The sequence below is a fragment of the Octopus bimaculoides genome, chromosome 1 (assembly GCF_046866305.1).
Source record: "Octopus bimaculoides isolate indiv1 chromosome 1, ASM4686630v1, whole genome shotgun sequence".
Lineage (NCBI taxonomy): Eukaryota > Metazoa > Mollusca > Cephalopoda > Octopoda > Octopodidae > Octopus > Octopus bimaculoides.
In genome coordinates this window covers 159,467,028-159,487,289 of record NC_142928.1, presented here as the reverse complement: position 1 = coordinate 159,487,289, position 20,262 = coordinate 159,467,028, and the positions used below count along the sequence as shown (strand labels likewise).

At 35.6% G+C, this 20,262-nt stretch overlaps 1 protein-coding gene across 1 annotated transcript in view; it reads left to right on the top strand.

Moving 5' to 3' along the window:
• Positions 1–20,262, top strand: part of LOC106874088 (globin-like) — a 142,836-nt gene that overhangs the window by 59,873 nt on the left and 62,701 nt on the right. Inside the window, exon 2 of the mRNA XM_089361464.1 lies at positions 15,796–15,818. The gene's annotated coding sequence lies outside the window, so the exon portion shown is untranslated. The remainder of the gene's footprint in view (positions 1–15,795; positions 15,819–20,262) is intronic.

The following is a 20,262-nucleotide window of genomic DNA, read 5'->3' as shown; positions in this document are numbered from 1 at the left end:
CTCCGAACCATATGGTTGGGCAGCATGCTTCTTACCACACAACTACGCATACATTTTTATATGCCTGTTGAAATGGGTTCGTCCTACTATCCTACGAAACTTTAAGTTGCATGGAGCTGAGTGAAATTAGTTCTAAATAATATAAATAATATATGTAACTCCTACCAAATGTGTTGAATGTCACTTTCCTTGCTTTGTCGGCCTAGTGGTTAGGGTGTTGCGCTCACGATTACGAGATCGTGGTTTCAATTCCTAAACGGAGTGGTGAGTTGTGTTATTGAACAAAACACATCTCAGGCTTTTTCTGCGATCACTTCGACACTTGACGCGTCGATTTGATGGAGAGAGGGTGCTAATGTACAGCACGTGCATTTGATCACTATAAACAACATTTGTGTAGGTCGTTTGGCAAAAACTGAACACTAATATGTCATCTTCAACGTGAGAGTCCATCATATATATATGCATATATATATATAGAGAAATACTATAAATATATAGATTATATATAGGGAGAGACATTATATATGTATATGTATGCATACGTACATATGTATGTATGTATGTATGTATACATGCATGCATGTATACACGAACACTGAGACGTTGGTGAAAAACCTTCCTAAAAGTGTTATTGCCAACAGATTAGCGAATACGTTAAATGATATTGTATACATTGATATACAACTGAAACCAGAAGCAAAAAGTGATCGTTTAATAACCACTGGATGAATTAAACCCAACACTACAAGCAGCCTCATATCTAAGGAAGCGTACTACCTTCTAGTTACGCGCAGGCGCGCACAGATATACACGCATGCGTGCCTGTATAAACACATGCGCTTATGTGAAGGTGTGAGTATTCATATGTATCGGGGTTTGTGTTGTTTGGATGGTGGGGTGTACACATATATAGGCCGCTGATCAAGAACAGAGCTGAATTTGGAAAGCCACACTATTTCGATACATAAGCAATTTTTTTCCTTTTTTTTTTATCTATAGAGGTTTCCATTCACTTCGTTCGGTATGGGTGTTTCCTTCGTTATAGAACTCTCCCATGAGGTTGATTATTTGGGTGTGTGATGCAGAAGTATGTGGGTGTGGGAGTACGTTTCCGATTGTGTTTTATATTTCTAGGTTTGTGAATGCAACTGTGAATATATGGTATGGAAATATTAATACTGACTGTTTTTCGGGTGGAGGTGTGGAGGTTCCTTAATGTTCCCCCACATTATCTACCTAATCATAGTTATGCAAGTATGTATGTATGTATGTATGTATGTATGTATGTATGTTTGTATGAATACATCAGTGTATACACTGGTGTGTTTATACTAGTGTGTAGTGGATAACTGCAAGATCGCTCGACTTAGTGAAAATATTTTGTTCAAGTTTAACAGTTTAAAAAGAAAAAATACTCTCTCTCTCTCTGCCCAGAAACTTTATACCGACTCAGTATATGATCTCAGCTTTTCTACAGTTTATTGACTTCTGACATTACTCTTACCATAAACAAATTAATGTTATTGCTTAGTTCTTGTTTCGGTGACCTTGTAGCGAATAATGACAGCACTATTGTAATTATTATTATCATAATCATTATAAACGTATTAAATAAATAAATAATAATAAGTGTATCAAACTTACATAGCTACACATATGGATATTTATTTATTCAAGACTATTGTGAAATACAAATACAGAAATCATTATAAATGTATTTAAGTTACATACATACACTAATGTATACATATTTATCCAAGATCATTGTGAAATATAATGTGGTGACTAGTGACTAGAGAGTGTCGAACAGCTTTCTCATAAACAAAGCTACACAGAAGGAACCAAAACCGGTGGTAGAATGATTAAATTTCGTGTGTGTGTGTGTGTGTGTGTGTAAATGTATATATATGTAAAGAAACAAAACATTTTACTATAATTTTCTCATATATACTAGAAACAATGAATCACACGAAAGTCAAACAAAACCATATTATCGCTTTGAATGTTCCCGGGTAACAGCCTTTGTGTACTGTTGTTTATTGTAGCAGTAAATACCTTTTCAGTCCTTTGAGGAAATTCTAAGGTTACATGTTTCGACCAGCTGAGGAAAATACAATTAATGTCTCCTAATTTTTATGACCTCAAGTACACATTTATAGTACTTTGAGCAAAGGGAAAATAGTTACAGCTTCCTAACAATCCATCAGAAGTGAATCTGACCTGTACATATGTTCTTAAGTCTTCAATAAAGATAAAATCGAATATCAATATCAATGTCTATCTACTTTTTCTGTACCTAACAACAGATGCTGCAAGTATCTAGGAACCGCTGAGAATATTGTATACATTGTTGAAGTAGGTAAAACCAGAGTAAGCAGGAGGTGAATTAAGAGAATTATTAGAGCGTACGGCAAACTACCACGCAATATTTGTTCCATCAATTAAACTTCTTGATAATTAAATCATAGTGTATATACTTGAATATTTCAGTGTCGTAATCCTAAAGCATAATCAGTGTAACACTGTATGACTAAGTTGGATCACTGAATTTCAGGTACAGTCTATCCAACAGGCTTTCACACATTTTCATCTGCACAATTTCACCAACAAGGCGCGTGTCTATTCGAAGCTATGCTAAATGACATTTATCCAAGATGCTACGCTGTAGGATCGAACCTATGAATTCATTATTACGAAAGTAATTTCTGAACCACTCACTCATGCTTGCCTTTATATGTATACATACACAAATATGCGTATGCATTCATGTATTAGCAACTGAGAACTCTTAGTGCTTTCTATTGAGCAGGAGTTATAAATTTATATACCCACGCATTGTGCACCCTGAAGCTGTTCCATATTACCCAGGTAGAATAGAAGTAATAAGTAAGTAAACTGTTGAGATAATGATTTCCGACATTAACCTAAGTATAACCGTGACAGTTATTAATGAATTCAGCAGACTGACGCCTATCTTCAGACACTGTTATTGGTATATCTAGTTAACCTTTCTCATCATTATGGTATCATGTCTCTTCAGTCCTTTCCTTCTGGGGTTGTCATTTCTTCGTGACACCGAAGGCTAGATGCACCCAGAAAAGAAAAAAAAAATGGATACATGTTCGGCTTCAGAGATGGTAATGATGAGGAGGAAGAGGGGAATAAAGAAAATTAGAAAATACACTTAATGTAGTACTAATAACACTATAAACATCATCAGTATTAACGCCAACAAATACATTAAATTATGCAGGAAAAACAAAATGCCAATTGCGATTTACTGCGAAAACACAAGAAAAAAAATAATATTGTGCCAGGGTATAGGAAATAGGAAGTTGTGATATTCAAACTTTTTCTCAGCAGCAAGGAGGCAAGAAGTGAACGATTTCAACTGGGAATTGCAGACTCTGAACAACGGGAAGGAGTTTTCTTTACCTTTTTTTTTCTGTGTGTGGATCTACCATTAAACCGAAATCTATTAAACATTTTCCTTTTTTAAGTACCAGGATCCATAGGACCATTAGCTATCTCCATTTAGCGAAACATTAATGTTTCCTGAGATAGCAAGGTGGTCTTTTGCGGGTAGCTTTTCCTCTGGGATGAACTGAAGTTAACAAGTCACTCTTCAATTCCATAGAGATTCCAGCAGCCACCCACTTAGAGAATGATGGATTCGTCAGTTGAAGGTTGTTTTGGTTAATAAGCGATTTAGTTGTTTAACGGTATCCGAACGACTCTTCCATCCGTTCTCACACCAAAATATATTGCTATTGCTCATTTTAACGGTTCTACTAAGAATAAAGGAGGTAAAAATGAACTTCAGAAAAATTTGAACTACGGACATTGAGATACCAAATTATACAAAATAAGCACTATGTGCAGTCGTCTGTTGACTCTTTCACCTTCACTCTAGTATCAACGGTATTTACAGTTGTCTTTAGTATAAAATAAGGAATCTGCATGAAGCTCTCGACTAGCCAGAAATAGCATCCAATTCTTTCCCAAACATCACTCTAAGTCTTAATTAAAGAAGCATAAACAGCGTGATATGGATTCCTTGATATAAATCTGCTTAATTAAGCCTAACTTGGAGTTACTTGGAGCGTCATTTAATAATATGGTTTCAACCAACTTTCTGCATGCGATTAAAATAACTAATTTGGCTGAAGTGCATGGTTTTATATTTTAGTGCAATTATTTCAGTGTCACAATAAAAGTGATCTGGGCCCTTTCAAAAGCTTTTCATATGTGAGGCTGTTTTCATTGATATATTCGATAACCCTCTGTTACACACTCACGCTGTGCAGTGCTTTTAATACAGAATTAAGTTTCTGCAATTCGGTAGATTTAAAATAATTACGTCCTCCTAATAAATACTATGACTGATACCTTTTCTAATCAGCTTACCTCGAAATTCTCTCTCCATGCAATCCAGTGGCAAATATTGATCTTCATATCTAATCCAATGAAAACAAATTTAAACGAGTTTTGCAGCAATGGAGATTGAGTGATTTCAGTTTATCAATATTAATCGTAGTGAAGGGCGGTGAACTGGTAGAATCGCTAGCACGCCAGGCAAAATCCTTTACGGTATTTCGTCCGTCTTCACGTTCTGCGTTCAAACGAAATTTAGTGGGAGGAGGTTAGCCGACTTGATTTTTCATCTCTCGGAATCGATAAAATAAGTACCTGTTAATTACTGTGGTCGATGTAATCGACTTACTCCCTTCCCCAAACTTGCTGGCTTTGTGCTAAAATCTGAAGCCAATATTAATCCTAGTTGCTTTTGAGGAACGTACAAATTCAGATTTAAAAAATTCTTTGCAATGTTTTCTCTTAATAAGATTATAAATTTTTGCCAATAAAATATTTGTACACAAATGACTGTGAATTACTGGGAAGGCTCGAAGTACAATACCATTTTCCACTTTGAGTTTTGTTTAGATGACACGATACCTTTATATTTCACTTTGTATTTCAAGTGTATAAATTTATTATTTTTGAGGCTCAAGGCGACGAGCTGGCAAAGTGCTGGACAGAATGCTTAGCGATTTTTTTTTTCTGGCTTTACGTTTTGAGTTCAAATGCCGCCAAGATCAACTTTGCCTTCAGCGTTGTAGGTTTGATAAAATAAATACCAGTCAAGTATTGGAGTCGATGTAATCGACTTGCCCACTTCCCCCTAAACTTCAGGCTTTGTGCCTATAGTTGAAAGATTTATTATTGAAGCTCACCTCGCGACATCTTGCAGCAGACCAAAGTAACGCGACGCGCCATTCTGGAGTCACTGACGAACAAAGGAGAAGCTGTTTATCCCAGTCCGCTGCTATTTTCGTACATTAAACCATACTAAGGCGAATAGGAAATACTCTACATGGCTTCTTTACTCTTAACAGTAACAGTTAACTATCCCTTCAAGCAAACTCTACCGTCTTAAAGAAGGAAACGTATATCTAACTAAAAACGACTAGATTATGTTTGAAAAGCCTTTGACCAAAGCTCTTCTCAGTAGGAACCGTCCTGGTATTAAACTGTTACAAATATATTAGAATTACCGACAGAAATGATAGCTACAAGAGAAGCAAGAACAACAGCTTCAACAGCATGATATAACCACCACCAAAAACAGCAGCAATATGTAAACAAGAAGAAATTGTTCGCAAGCTAAAACGTCTTTAATATTTTTCTCTGTTTATGTGTTCAAACATAGAATTGCAAATTATTAATGTTAATGTCATTAGTCTGACTCTAAGCCGCCTTCCAGAAATCTGGTTCGTCCTTCTTTAATAGATATTACATAACTTAGAAACAGACGGAAAAACATCACTGAAATACTTTATGAAAATTAATACAATGCTTAAATATATGCATACATAAATTCATTCACACATACATAAATGTTGTGTGCGTATGTGTGTGAGAGAGAGAGAGAATGTGTGCGTGCGTGTGTTTGTGTGCGTGCGTGCGTGTGTGTGTGCGTGTATAAAACCAGAGTGCATACATTAAAGAAAATATATTTTATATATACTTTCCTACATATTTCTATATGTATTTTTGTGTGCAGTATGTGTGTGTGTGTATAATTTGTATGAATGCGTATTAACTGAAGTTTTATATTTATTTTTCATAGTGGTTTTACTGTCGAACACTGACATCTCATCTTTCACCTCCTCGCATTAGTACACACCGGATACTAATGTGAAAACATAGCATGAATATACTACATATTACGATAGTTTCTAAAACTAAAAGTACTCACATATGCTCATACACAACCACCTATGTAGACATAAGTATGTATGTATGTATGTATGTATGTATGTATGTATGTATGTATGTATGTATGTATGTATGTAGGCATGCATGTGTGTGTGTATGTAGGATATATACACATATACATACATATATATATATATACATATATGTATAGATGAATATATGAAAATTTGCATATATATTTACAAGTATATATATTCTTTTATTCTTTTACTTGCTTCAGTTATTTGACTGTGGCCATGCTGAAGCACCGCCTTTAGTTGAACAAATCGAACCCAGGACTTACTATTTGTAAGCCTAGTACTTATTCTGTCGGTCTTTTTGGCGAACCACTAAGTTGCGGGACGTAAACATGCTATCATCGGTTGTCAAGCGATGGGGCGGGACAAGCACACACACGCAAATATATACATATATGTATATTTATGTGTGTGTGTGTGTGTGTGTGTGTGTGTGTGTGTGTGTGTGTGTGTGTGTGTGTGTGTACGACAGGCTTCTTTCAGTTTCCGTCTACCAAATCCACTCACAAGGCTTTTGGTTGGCCCGAGGTGCCACGCAGTGGGACTGAATCCGGAACCATGTGGTTTGAAACCAAGCTTCCTACCACACAGCCACTCCTGCACCTATGTATGTAGACATAAATATATATGTATGTATGTATGTACGTACGTATGTATGTATGTATGTACGTATGTATGTATATAAATATATATATATATATGTATATGCATATATAAATATATATGCATATATCTGTATGTGTATATGTGTAAGTTCATTTACGTTTATATGTATTGCCCTATTAGCATGTTTGTGTGTATGCGTATGTGTGCGTTTGTGTATAAATGTATAGGTGTGTGTATGTGTTTGTGTGTGTATATGTGTGTGTGTGTGTGTGTGCGTGTGTAAATTTGTGTGTGTGTCTGTGGTTGTCCCCCCACCATCAGCTGAAAACCGATGTCGGTGTGTTCATGTCCCCGTAACTTAGTGGTTCGGCAAAAAAAAAACCGATAGGATAAGTACGAGGCTTGATAGATCTCATTTGCCGAACCGCTAAGTTACGGGAGTTAGACACACCAGTATCGGTTGTCAAGCGATGGCACTGGTGGAGGGACAGACAGACAGACACACACACACACACACACACACACACACACACACATACACACACACATACACACATACATAAGAGACAAGTTTAAAATAATGGTTATTACGTATAATTCCATTATTAGAGCAATTTTGGTTTTACAACTAAATTCCTTGGTGTCTGTTCTATGTGTTATATTATATTATACACATGTAGAGCTTGAAACACGTGTACCGCGGAATCCTTTGTAGTTTTGTTGTTATTTTTTTCTTTTGGATTTACTATTTATATATATATATATATATATATACGCGAGGGCTTCTTTCAGTTTTCGTCTACTAAATCCACTTACAAGGCTTTGGTTGGACCGAGGCTAAAGTGGAAGACACTTGCCAAGACGCCACTCAATGGGATTGAACTCGGAACAATGTCGTTGGTAAGCAAGCTACTTACCGCAAAGTCCACGCCTGTAAACAACACATTTAAATCAATGTAATGTATCAATGTATTCAAGTTAGCGTTCAATGAATATTATTAAAAGGAGATATCTGTGATATAGAGGTATTTAGATAATACCCATTGATTGAAACGAAACTGATTAAGTGAACAATCGATTTGCTATCTGCTTGTTTTCTACAAAAATCTTAGATTCGAAGTGTAGCAGAGTACACTGGCACATACCATTTTGCAAGTGCTTACCAATAGTGCAATCTTGCTTACCAATCTTGCAAATACTTGTTTATTATACCATATACTAAAGAGAAATATATTTGAACCAAAACGGGTTCCTGTAATTTCAAATACTATTTTAACGTATTTACAGCAACACGTTTCCCTTCTACTCTTACACCTACTCTTAGTTCAATCTTATCCTTCAACTCTTCTCTCTCCTTCTCACCTTTTTTCTCTTCACTTCTTTCTTATCTTTACCGCTTCTACACATTTCATTCCTCTTTCTTTTACCTTTCTCACACGATTTCTCTCCCCTACTACTTTCTGACCATGCATGAAGTCTCCGTAGTTATGTGTACCTTAGCAGTTGCAGCCAGTTTTTTTTTTCTTTTTCTATTTCTTGCCGTCTCTCTTTAATTCCCCTCTGAAGAATGACTGTTCGAAACTTTAGATTTACCAGTCCCCACGGGATGTACACTGTGTTTTACTATATATGTATGTATGTATGCATGTATGTATGTATGTATGTATGTATGTATGTATATAAACGACACGCAAAGGTACATGGAGCCCAGTTACAACAACAGCCAGCTATTGCCAGTGAAGGTTTTGGGTGCCAACTCTGTGCAAGACATTGTAGATCTTTGGCTGGGCTAAAAAGTCACATTTGATCACAGCACCATTAAGTTAAGCTTCGTGCAATGGCCATACTCGATAACGAGGAGGTAGCCATCATGTATGTATGTATGTATGTATGTATGTAAGTATATGTATATACGTATGTATTCATATATACATACATATATGTATATATGTGTGTGTATGTATAGATGTAAGTATGCATTAATTTAGGTGAATGATATAGTTGATTAAATCAACTCATTTTTTGAATGGTACTTTTTTCATCGACCCTGGATAAGAAAGTACGATTCAACTATAATATTGCATCTAAAACCAGTGAGATAGACTCGACGCGGTTGAATAACTTACTAGAAATACCAACCAAATCATCCTCAAATCATACTCTATCGTCTTATGAAACATGAAGGGTACTATGAATAGTATGGTCTTATATTATGCCTCCCATCCCACAAAAATCTACATGGCCTCGTCTTTTGATAATAGGTTTTCATCTAATCTAATATCATTTAATGTAGTAAATGGTATTTTATCATCTTAATGTTTAAAAGAAAACTGCTACTATAGTGTCCACCAGAAAAAGATGCAAACTATTGATATAGAGGTATATGGTAAAATAAACTAGAAATTACCAGAAATCTCTCAATGAAGTTATATCTGCGTTCGATTTGTCACTACAAACTTATTTAGAGATATACATCTTATAATGATACGGTATATAGGATACATTTTCAATGTGCAAATAAAGCATGTATTTCTAGTCTCTAAGCTAGAAAACGACTTCTCTGCGTTAGGACATCTAATAGCACCATTGATATTATCCGAATAACGATCCCATGCACAGATTCAGTATCTTATCACTCAGCTGTTGCTACACAACACGGAGTCTTCGTATTACCATAAACATTAAAACTTCGTTCATTTTAGTCTGAAAATAACCATGAACAAATTGACTGAACCAAAACACTTATTCCCTCTCTTGAGTTCATTTTCCTCAGCTTCTCTAAGGCTTCAACTTTATCTCAAGGATCAATGTCATTAAATGAGATAATAAATTATAAAGAAATCCGTTAATCACTCAATTAAGACAGACTAAGCCACCAAACGGCAGGCACCGCAGCAGGAGACAGGAAGTTGTCTAAGAGCTTTAAGTTTAGTTAGTCTCATTATACAAGTCAGCAAGTATTGGTTCAGTGTGACAGCTGGAATACAGGAAGATTTATTTATTAACCCTATCAAACAACTAAGCCAGAATCTATTTTACAGATCTTTTAGGCTTTTAACTCAATTTGCAGTGCTAATTACCATGTGTATGTGTCACAGTCGATTGACCTTAGAGTTATCAATTGATAATCTATAGCCATGTTATGTTAAATCTCTGAAAAATGCACACAATTATCAAACACTCTGTCCACCTGAAAATATTTTACTAATTATGGGGATGACGGTCTAATGTTTGCCAACTTCCTGGATACAACTATGAATCTAAACTCGGGTTCCAACTAACTTATATTAAATCTAACAACCAACTAGTAAGTTGTTGAGCCCTGTGTAATTGCTCAATTGCAAACTTCTCATACATCTGGAGAAGTTAAAATGGTTAGAGGTATTCCAAGGAACTACTGGGTTCAGTCTTGCAATGATGTACTAAATCATATGAAATGACTAAACACCTAGACAGGCTGTACATTTACTGTGTATAGAGAAGCAAGAAGCACTTAAAAGTTGCATTTTGATACAAATAAGTTCGTGATTTAATTTCAAATACTTAAATGATTTTTTTTTTCTTTTCAAATACCTAAAAAAAATGTCTTAAACACTACGCCTCTCTTTCTTCAAATATAAGAACTTAAAAATTAAATCCATCCATTGATGTGAACCGCTGTTTGCTAAAACTTAAAATAACAGTTCAGTGTGCATATTACAAAGAATAACACGTTTTGCATCAAAAACATTCTTCCTTTAGTACGTCAAAAACGTGTGTAATTTGTCAATATTACATCTTTTAATTATACTTTTTAATAAAGATCCTTTTTAGCTCACGACATAACATATTTGATTCTCTACAAGTTTCGTTGTTTATCAGTTTCTGTATCTGAGACAAAAGGGTCATAACTAGCTGACATTCCTACAGCGAAATAATTTCTTTGTCATTGTTACTGGACGTGGTTGTCTAAGTCTTTGCTATCAGTTTCCAAAGATGCTGCTGGATGGAATCAAGATAAATTATAGGTAAATTAAATACGACAGTCTTGAGGGGAAGAATAATGTGTCCCAATAACGTTTGACTTTTAGTTTCTATACAATCGACCAGGCAATCAGACATAAAGACGACTGATAGAGAGATAGATAGTTACACAGAAAGACAGACGGACAGACACACAGACAGACATATGGTAAAATGACAGATAAGGGGCAGATGTCTTTAAAAAAATACCTAATTTTTTGCTTACAGTATAAATATCAAGGTAGATAGTTTTGTCACAGACTTATGACAACTGACCTTTTCATGTGTTGTACTTGAGAATGAGGATTTATGTAAAGACAGAGCGAATGGTGGGAGCACATAATGTTACTCTGTGTGTACAATCTGCCTGTGTCTGAATATATATATATATATATATATATATATATATATATATATATATACACACACAAATTAACTGAACAAATATTTATCGATGCACTATAGATTAACCATATATATATATATATGTATTTACTTGTATATTTATTCACAAACTCAGCAACATTACACACACAAATACATGACTACATATATATATATATATATATATATATATATATATATATATATATATATACGTACGTATGTATCTATGTATGTGTGTATGTATGTATATAAGATATTACTTAACTGTATCTGTTGTTTTCATTAACAGAAATATAAAGCCACATGTCGAGACACTATACAATAATATGTTGTTTACGTGCGTGCATATACATACATACATACATACATACATAAATACATACATACACGTTTCTATGTATGTGTGCGTGTATATATGGCGTATTATGTTTAACTCAGCGTGAATCAGAAGGAATTAAATAACCTTAAATATTAAACGGTCTAGCTGTGAAAGAAATGATAGTAAAGACATTCCTTCTATGCTTTTGACGTGAAAAATAAAACATAAAGGGAAAAGTGTCTCCTTATGGACTGCTCCTCAGAGAAGAGGTACCCGGATTTTTTCTCCCATAGAATAATCGGCTCCTATATAAATCTGCAATAAATTAGGTTATCACCATATAGGATCACTTAATTTCCATGTTTTCGATCTTGACGGCATGACTCAGCATTAATTAAACGATATACATTTTATGCACAGCATAACAGGAATAAGTAGGATTGAAAGAAAGTTAGTTATGCCTAGCTGAGAGAGAAAAAGGTATGTAAATACTTTCCATGTATGCTTTTGATGTACAGAGAAAAGGGAGTGGAGTTTCTGGAAGGATCGTTTTACTGATTGTTGACTAATCATTGGTGGCTATTTTAGGATATGTTATATTTTCTGACTGAATGATTTTTGACAAATATCACAACACGAAACCATTGGTCCTAGGTTCTCCATTTAAATTCCATTAAAGTATCCATTATCATGCTTCCCAGTTTTGAGCATTGTTCCTTCTTTCAGTTCGCTAATACTGTGCATCTGTGTGTTTGGGTGTGCATGTGCATAATAGATAAATAGATAGAGCGAGTGAGATAGAGAGAGAGTAAGTGAATGAGTGAGTGAGTGATATATATATATATATATATATATATATATATATATATATATATATATATATAAAGGGAATGTTTTAATGACGCTCATAATATTTGAATACTCTCCTTAACTTTTAAAGTCGATGACATTAAAATTCTACTAATATGTGAGAAATATGGCTCAACTAATGGGTATCTATGTGGTTACTCGACCCGACAGAAATAGTTGAGAAATATTCCTCAAATTACATTACACACTACTAAATAGAAAAGATAAGCATAGTATCTCCGATGCACTGGTCAGGATAGTCATGACTATGACGGCCCTGTTTGTGAGCCTTCTGGATCAGGAATGGTTCGTGTGTGTATGCGTGCATATGTGTTTGTGTGTGTGTGTCTGTGTGTGTGTGTGAGTGTGCACATACGCGCGTGCGCATATATGTACATGTGCATACAGACACACACACACACACACACACACACACACACACACACACACGCATATATTATTATTATTATTATTATTATTTTATGTTTGACTTTTGTTTTGAATTTGTACAAGTTGGATCCAAGTCTCACCCAGAGACCTCAAGAGACAACAAGTTAGAAGTTCATGTAGGTGTTATGCCTAGGGTACCATATATTTGGATTTGTACAGTTTTGTTCAAGTGAATGTTTAAGAAACCATAAGAAAATTATGTGTTTGCTTTAAAATTTGAGATCACATAGACAGTATTTTACGTAGGATATGGGCAGTTCCCATGAGCACTATCTTTTGGACTTCAGCCATTTTGGGGTTTCCTGGTATCTGAGCTAGGTAGTAATCAGCCCGTTTCGCTGTCATTCCCAGGGCACCTATGACAATAGGTATTGTTTTCGTCTTCAGATTCCACATTTTGCTAATTTCTATTTCAAGATCTTTATATTTGCTCAGTTTTTGGTAGGTCTTGACAGATACGTTTATATCAATTGGGACAGTCATATCAATGAGGAGGCATGATTTTTGTCTGAAGTCTTTCAGTATGATGTCTGGCCTATTTGCGTCTATCTTTCTGTCAGTTTGAATGGTGAAGTTCCAGAGGAGTGCAATGTGATCATTTTCAAGTACTGGGGGTGGTTTGTGTTCCCACCAGTTTTTATCATGGGGCAAGTCCAGGTTTTTGCATATTACCCAGTGAATATATTGTGCAGCTCTATCATGCCTGTTGAGATACTCTGTAGGCGCAAGCAGACTGCACATGGAGACAACATGATCGATGGTCTCATTTTGTTGTTGGCATATACGACATAATGGGGAGCTGCCGTTCTTTAATATGTTGGCCTGGTAGTTCTTTGTAGGTAGGCATTGATCTTGGGCTGCTATGATAAACCCCTCTGTTTCTGATTTCAATCCAGAGGCCATTAACCATTGGTGGGTAAGGGCTTTGTCAATATCTGCATTATTCGCTCTCTTTGGGTATTTGCCATTGAGAGGTTTTCCATGCCATTTTTCAGTCATAATAGCTAAGGCAGCAATTTTAGCACGGGTTTTCAAGCGCTTAGCTTTTTCTGTAGGTGTTTCTAGTTCGTCTAATTCTTGAATTTGTTGCAATTGGAATTCACTTAGATATTCCTTTGCCTGTTTTGTTACTGAGTAAGATGCTTTCTTGCTTTCATATTTTAAGACAAGTTTTAGCATCCAGTCCTCAGAGTTTTTCATATAGGTGTCTAGGCCAATTGTGGCTACCTTCATTGATAATGCCAGCTGTAGTAGTCCTCGACCTCCCTCTTTTCTTGGCAGATAAAGACGTTCTATATCTGCCTTAGGGTGGTGCATTCTATGCATTGTCAACAGTTTTCGTATTTTTCTGTCAACATTACATATTTCAGTAATTGACCAGTTAACGATGTTGAAACTGTAAGTCACGACTGGTATGGCTAGAGCATTGATCGCTTCGATCCTGTTTCTCGCGTTCAGCTCTGTCTTCAGTATTGCTCTCACCCTGCGATAACATTCTCTTCTGATCCTTTCCCTCATCACTGAGTGCTTGATATTGTCCCCTTCAATTACCCCTAGGTATTTGTAGCTCTCCGCTGGTTCTAACTCTTTTATGACATTTTGCTGGTCAAGGTTCACATTAGATGTATTTGTCATTTTTCCTTTGATAAAGATAGCTTTTGCACATTTATCAAGGCCAAATTGCATCCTGATGTCATCACTGAATTGTTTAACAATCGCTAGTAGGCCTTTGAGTTGTTGGTCATTTTTTGCAAAGAGCTTTAAATCATCCATGTAAATGAGATGATTTATATTTTTATCAAATATTTTATAACCATACTGTGCATCATTGAGCAATTTTGAGAGCGGTATTAGGGCTAGACAGAAGAGGAGTGGTGATAGTGAGTCACCCTGGAAAATGCCACATGAAATTCTTACATCTCCAGCATTTAGAGATTCATTGTCATTCTCCAGCATTTAGAGATTCATTGTCATTTATTATTATTATTATTATTATTATTATTATTATTATTATTATTATTATTATTATTATTATTATTTTGGTTTGGTTCAGGTTCGGTTTTATTCCTGGTAGGAATTATGTAGATAGCGGGTTACTACCTGTAACCTTAGGTATCCACAAGTTTTCAGCATATTATTATTATTATTATTATTATTATTATTATTATTATTATTATTATTAATAATAATAATAATAATAATAATAATAATAATAATAATAATAATAATAATAATAATAATAATAATAATAATAATAATAATAATAATAATGATAATAATAATCAGCAGAAGTTAAAGAGTGACTTAAGACCGAGAGCTTTGTGCATTGGCACTTATCAAACATTGATAAGTGCGAACATACGAAACCCTCGGCCCTCGGATCACTCTGTAACTTCTACGGATTATTAGTAAAATATATATAGAGAGAAAGAGCCTCTCTCTCTCTCCCACGCACACACATACATACAAACACTCACTCACACACACACCCACATACATCCATGCATACATACATACATACATACATACATACATACACAACAGAGAACATCATTATCCAGCGTGTCCTTTTCTGAGACATTAGATTGTAATCTGACGGTGATCTGGGTACTACTTCCAGCAAATCGAGCTAACATGTTGACGATCTCTCATTGTAATGATGGTGCATCATACGTGCTTTGTACAAAGGCTATCTCTTGTAGCTAGTGGGAAAGATTATATGTCTGTATATGTACACATACATGCATAAATCTATATCTTTATTTATTCATATGTATGCATGCATGTATGTATGTATGTATGTATGTATATGCATACGTATTTATGTATCACCTCTATTCTACAAACATCCAGGATAACATTTTTATTTTTATTTACTTCCAGATCGACAGTTTCAAAAGCAAAAGGTAAGTTTTTGCCTTCTTTTTCCCCTTCATGGAGCATCTGTAAAGAAGCCATCATCATCGTTAGTTATCCCATCCAGCTGTCGATGCCAACACCTTCTTGTGCAATATTTTCTGTCTTCATTTCTGTGGCAAGCTAGATCGTATTTTTATGCTATGCATACAGAATTGGTCAGTCTTTATGATGAGTCAGTTCTGAGAATCGCCCCTCTCATATGTTCTTGTTTGAGAAATCGGCCAGAACACGTGTTTAGTGTGGTGGTGGCACTTACGTCAATGGATGTATAGTAAATATAATTATAAACGCTGAGAGCTGAAACTTAATATTATAACATACTGTTGTTGGCCTCAGTCGCTTACGACGTCGAGGGTTCCAGTTGATCCGATCAACGGAACAGCCAGCTCGTGAAATTAACGTACAAGTGGCTGAGCACTCCACAGACACGTGTTCCCTTAACGTAGTTCTCGGGGATATTCAGCGTGACACAGTGTGACAAGGCTGACCCTTTGAATTACAGGCACAACAGAAACAGGAAGTAAGAATGAGAGAAAGTTGTGGTGGAAGAGTACAGCAGGGTTCGCCACCATCCCCTGCCGGAGCCTCGTGGAGCTTTAGGTGTTTTCGCTCAATAAACACTCACAACGCCCGATCTGGGAATCGAAACCGCGATCCTATGACCACGAGTCCGCTGCCCTAAACGCTGGGCCATTGCGCCTCCACATATAACATACTAAAGAATGGAGAAACCGATCTTAGTGTAGTAACGTTTTATAAAATATGGTGTTGGAGGGCGCTTGACTTCGTTTAATTTGTCGTGAAGTGGATGACCCAACTTAGAGTTTAGAGTAGTAAGTGTTCAGAATCAACAGAATTTTTAGCTACATGGAAATAGGACGGAGGAACTTTTTATGCTGTTGTCAGATTGGAATCCTTTTTATTTTCTGATCTATTCATAAATTATATACACAGATTTTCCATCTTATATTCCATGCAGAAGTCATTTGGTCATCAAATAAACCACTGATGTATCAGTCATCATATACTGTATGCTATGTTTGGCACTTTGCTGCATTGTGTCCATAACTAAAGCTCTTAATTCCCAAATGCCTCGTTTACTAACCTTCATGCTGGCCACACATGTAAGCAGTGCCACACTGCAAGACTTATAATTGTTTCATGTAGTCGTACTTTTGAGCCTAAGCGCAACTAACGTAGGCAAATGTCTCACTAGTCTTATCAATAGATCTGTCATCATTTTCGGAGGCTATTAATCAGTAGAGCTGACGATCCTTCGTGGATGTTTTTGATACTAAAAAAGCAATAGACTTAACCGTCTGACAACAGCATCCATCTTAGTCAAATATTACATTTTAGATACAATTCTACAACTGAGTGGTTATAGTGATACATTTTTCTACACTTGCCATATGTCCATAGAGAGAATTTATAAACATTGTGAAATATTATGCAAGAAAGAAATGTATTTTCATTTCAGCTTTTTTTTAAAATTTATTTTTATATATATTGCATACTAAATATTATTACTTTAATTTTTCTAACATTTGAATAAATAGGATCACCATCGAAGTCTTCGTCTTCATGTAGTGTCCTGAAAGATAGTTAACCTAAGAAACATATTCTTTTACCAGTCTATTCACTCTAATTAGGAAAAAGAAATGAAATGAACTAGTTCAAGCATGAATAAAGAGTCATAACTACCCTACAGCAGATATGCAATCACTGTTGTCGCATATCGAAATCACTGTTGTCGCATATCGAAATCACTGTTATTATAATTATTATAAGTTTCATACGAGTTGTACATCACAACCAGTTGCGTCTCTGTGCTCCTTGGTGTTGGCAGCATTGTTTTTTCTCAGTTGTGTTCGTATGCTACATCTGTTTTGACCCTTATTCTGTATGCTTCGCCTGAGTGGGAAAGTGAGGACTGAATTAGTCTTCACCTGTATGGTCGTAATTGAATAGGTTACAATTGTGTGAGTTTCTGGTAGAAGTAGGATGTGTGCCTTATACATTACTATTGGATGGAAATTTTGTGGGACATACGTTAGAAGTGCTGTGCAGAAAGTGTACTGCTTAAATTGTGCTATCGAACTGTAAGTGTCATGTAGAAGGTGAGCTGTTTTTTTGTTTTTGTAGTTTTTTATTTGTAGGTTTGTTTTCCCTATTATACTTTTCTCATTGGTTTGTTTTATCATACCTAGAGCTCCAATTATTTTTGAGACTGTTTTCACTTCTATAATATATATACTGCTTATTTCCATTTCAAGATACTTTACCAATTTCTTCATCTCCTTCTGGGCAATGTTTTAGTCGAAAGAAATCAGTATGTCTATCAGAGTACAGACATTTTTACTCCTGTCTTTGATAATTGTATGCCTTCATTTCTTTATCAATTGAGCACGTTCCAAATTGATGTAGTCAGGAATTTAAGTGTTTACCATATTTGGTAGATGGTCGTGTCATTTTGCAATTTCCACGTCGAACTTTTGATATATTGCTCGATAGTACCTCCCTGCCCCATTCAAAATCGAAGATTTCATTATATATGGGCCGGTAATAAGCATCTGGTTGCGGTTGTTTTGGACATGGCAGTTTTCATGAAAGGTATTTCAGATATGTCTGTTCTGTATTGTTTTAAACCAGGTATAGAGTACCTATGGCTGTATTATCTAATGAGATCAAACAAAATTTTTCTCCTCCAGTTCAAAGTTTTAATCATTACATGTAACAGCAGAACAATATCCTACTGCCAAACTAGCAAAACATGAACAATACGCAACTAGAATTCGCACAGCTTTTACATATGTTAGACTTAGCCATCACTTGGCAAGATGTCCTCAACGTTGCAAAGATTGGTTTTCCTTATCAGAGTAAGAAAATATTTGAGTGTCTAATAATTAGTAATCTTATGCAAAGCTCAATAGAATGCCGCCGCCATACTGCCACAACACATGCAAATATAACAGACTGTGTCATTAAACAGACCGCCTTATTTATTGCAATGAAGTTGCTCGCCAACACACTCAGGCTTCTGGCTCTAAAACTTGGCGTTTATTTTTTTCATCGAAGCGGGATGGCCACATGCTACATCGATTCAGTTTTCTCATTTCGTCACCCATATCTAGTACACCCAACTGCACACTATCTCCAGGCGCTGAGCTAAACAACTATCCTTGCTTCTTCCTCTCCGTAACATAAGTATTCCACCATACCCGCTCTTCGTTTTGTAGGTATTTGATGAGGGAAATGTTTGAAAACACAAACGATTTTAATAGCTTGTCTTTGTATTTGTTTAAATAGAATAATACCTGGATATACGCTATGTTCAAAGACATTGTATCAAATCACCTGAACTCAGTTTACATATACCCGTACAGATTAACCGGTGAGCTCTGTCTCGCATGAATGAACATACCCCTCCCAAAATACGCACAAACACTCACATACACACAAGTATTCAAACGTATGTGTGTGTGTGTGTGTGTGTGTGTGTGTGTGTGTGTGTGTGTGTGTGTGTATATATATATATATATATATATATATACATATATATATACGCACACACACATATATACATATAAATGTATGTATGTTATATAAACACACTGATGTTTATATGTATATGTATGCATGTTCGTATGTATGTGTATGTATATCTATATATCTATATATACAGGGTGTTCACAAAGTCTCTCCGTAGTAAGTATTTAATGGTCTTCGGGCGATTCTTCTACACTGGTCCTTTACTTACTCCCCAGAAAAGACAAAGGCTGGCGGTGTTAAATCAGGTAATCTTTGTGGCCCAAGTCCCTTCGAAATAATCCGTTCACCGAAAAACTCTTGAAGTAGAATCATGGTAAATTGCAGGATGAAAAAAATTCACTGCGGAGAGACTTTTTGAACACCCTGTTTTACGTATATACATTTATGTGTACATGTATGTTTTACGTATATACATGTATGTGTACTTATACATGTATGTGTGTATATATATATACCTGTGCGTGTGTGTGCGTATGTGTGTAAGTATTAAGCATGTATGTATAGACACACGCACATAGACATATATACACATAATAAACGCAGATAGAATCTAACATGTATACTTGTACGCTTACAAATAGCTACTATTAAATCTACATGTACATACACATACACACACACACATGCAAACATGCACACACACACTCACGCACTCACACACACACACACACACATGCAAACATGCTCACACACAGACATTCGCGTACTGACATAGCACACGTGCGCACCCACCAGGAAGCATGCGGTGTGATGGAGGGAAGTAAGAAAAAAGCAATGTCAAAGGTAACAAGAAAAGTTAAATAGGTAGGGCTTGTCTAGGTCAAAGAAAGTTGCTTTTTACTACACACAGGTGTCAGATTCAGGTATTTTAGCTGCGGG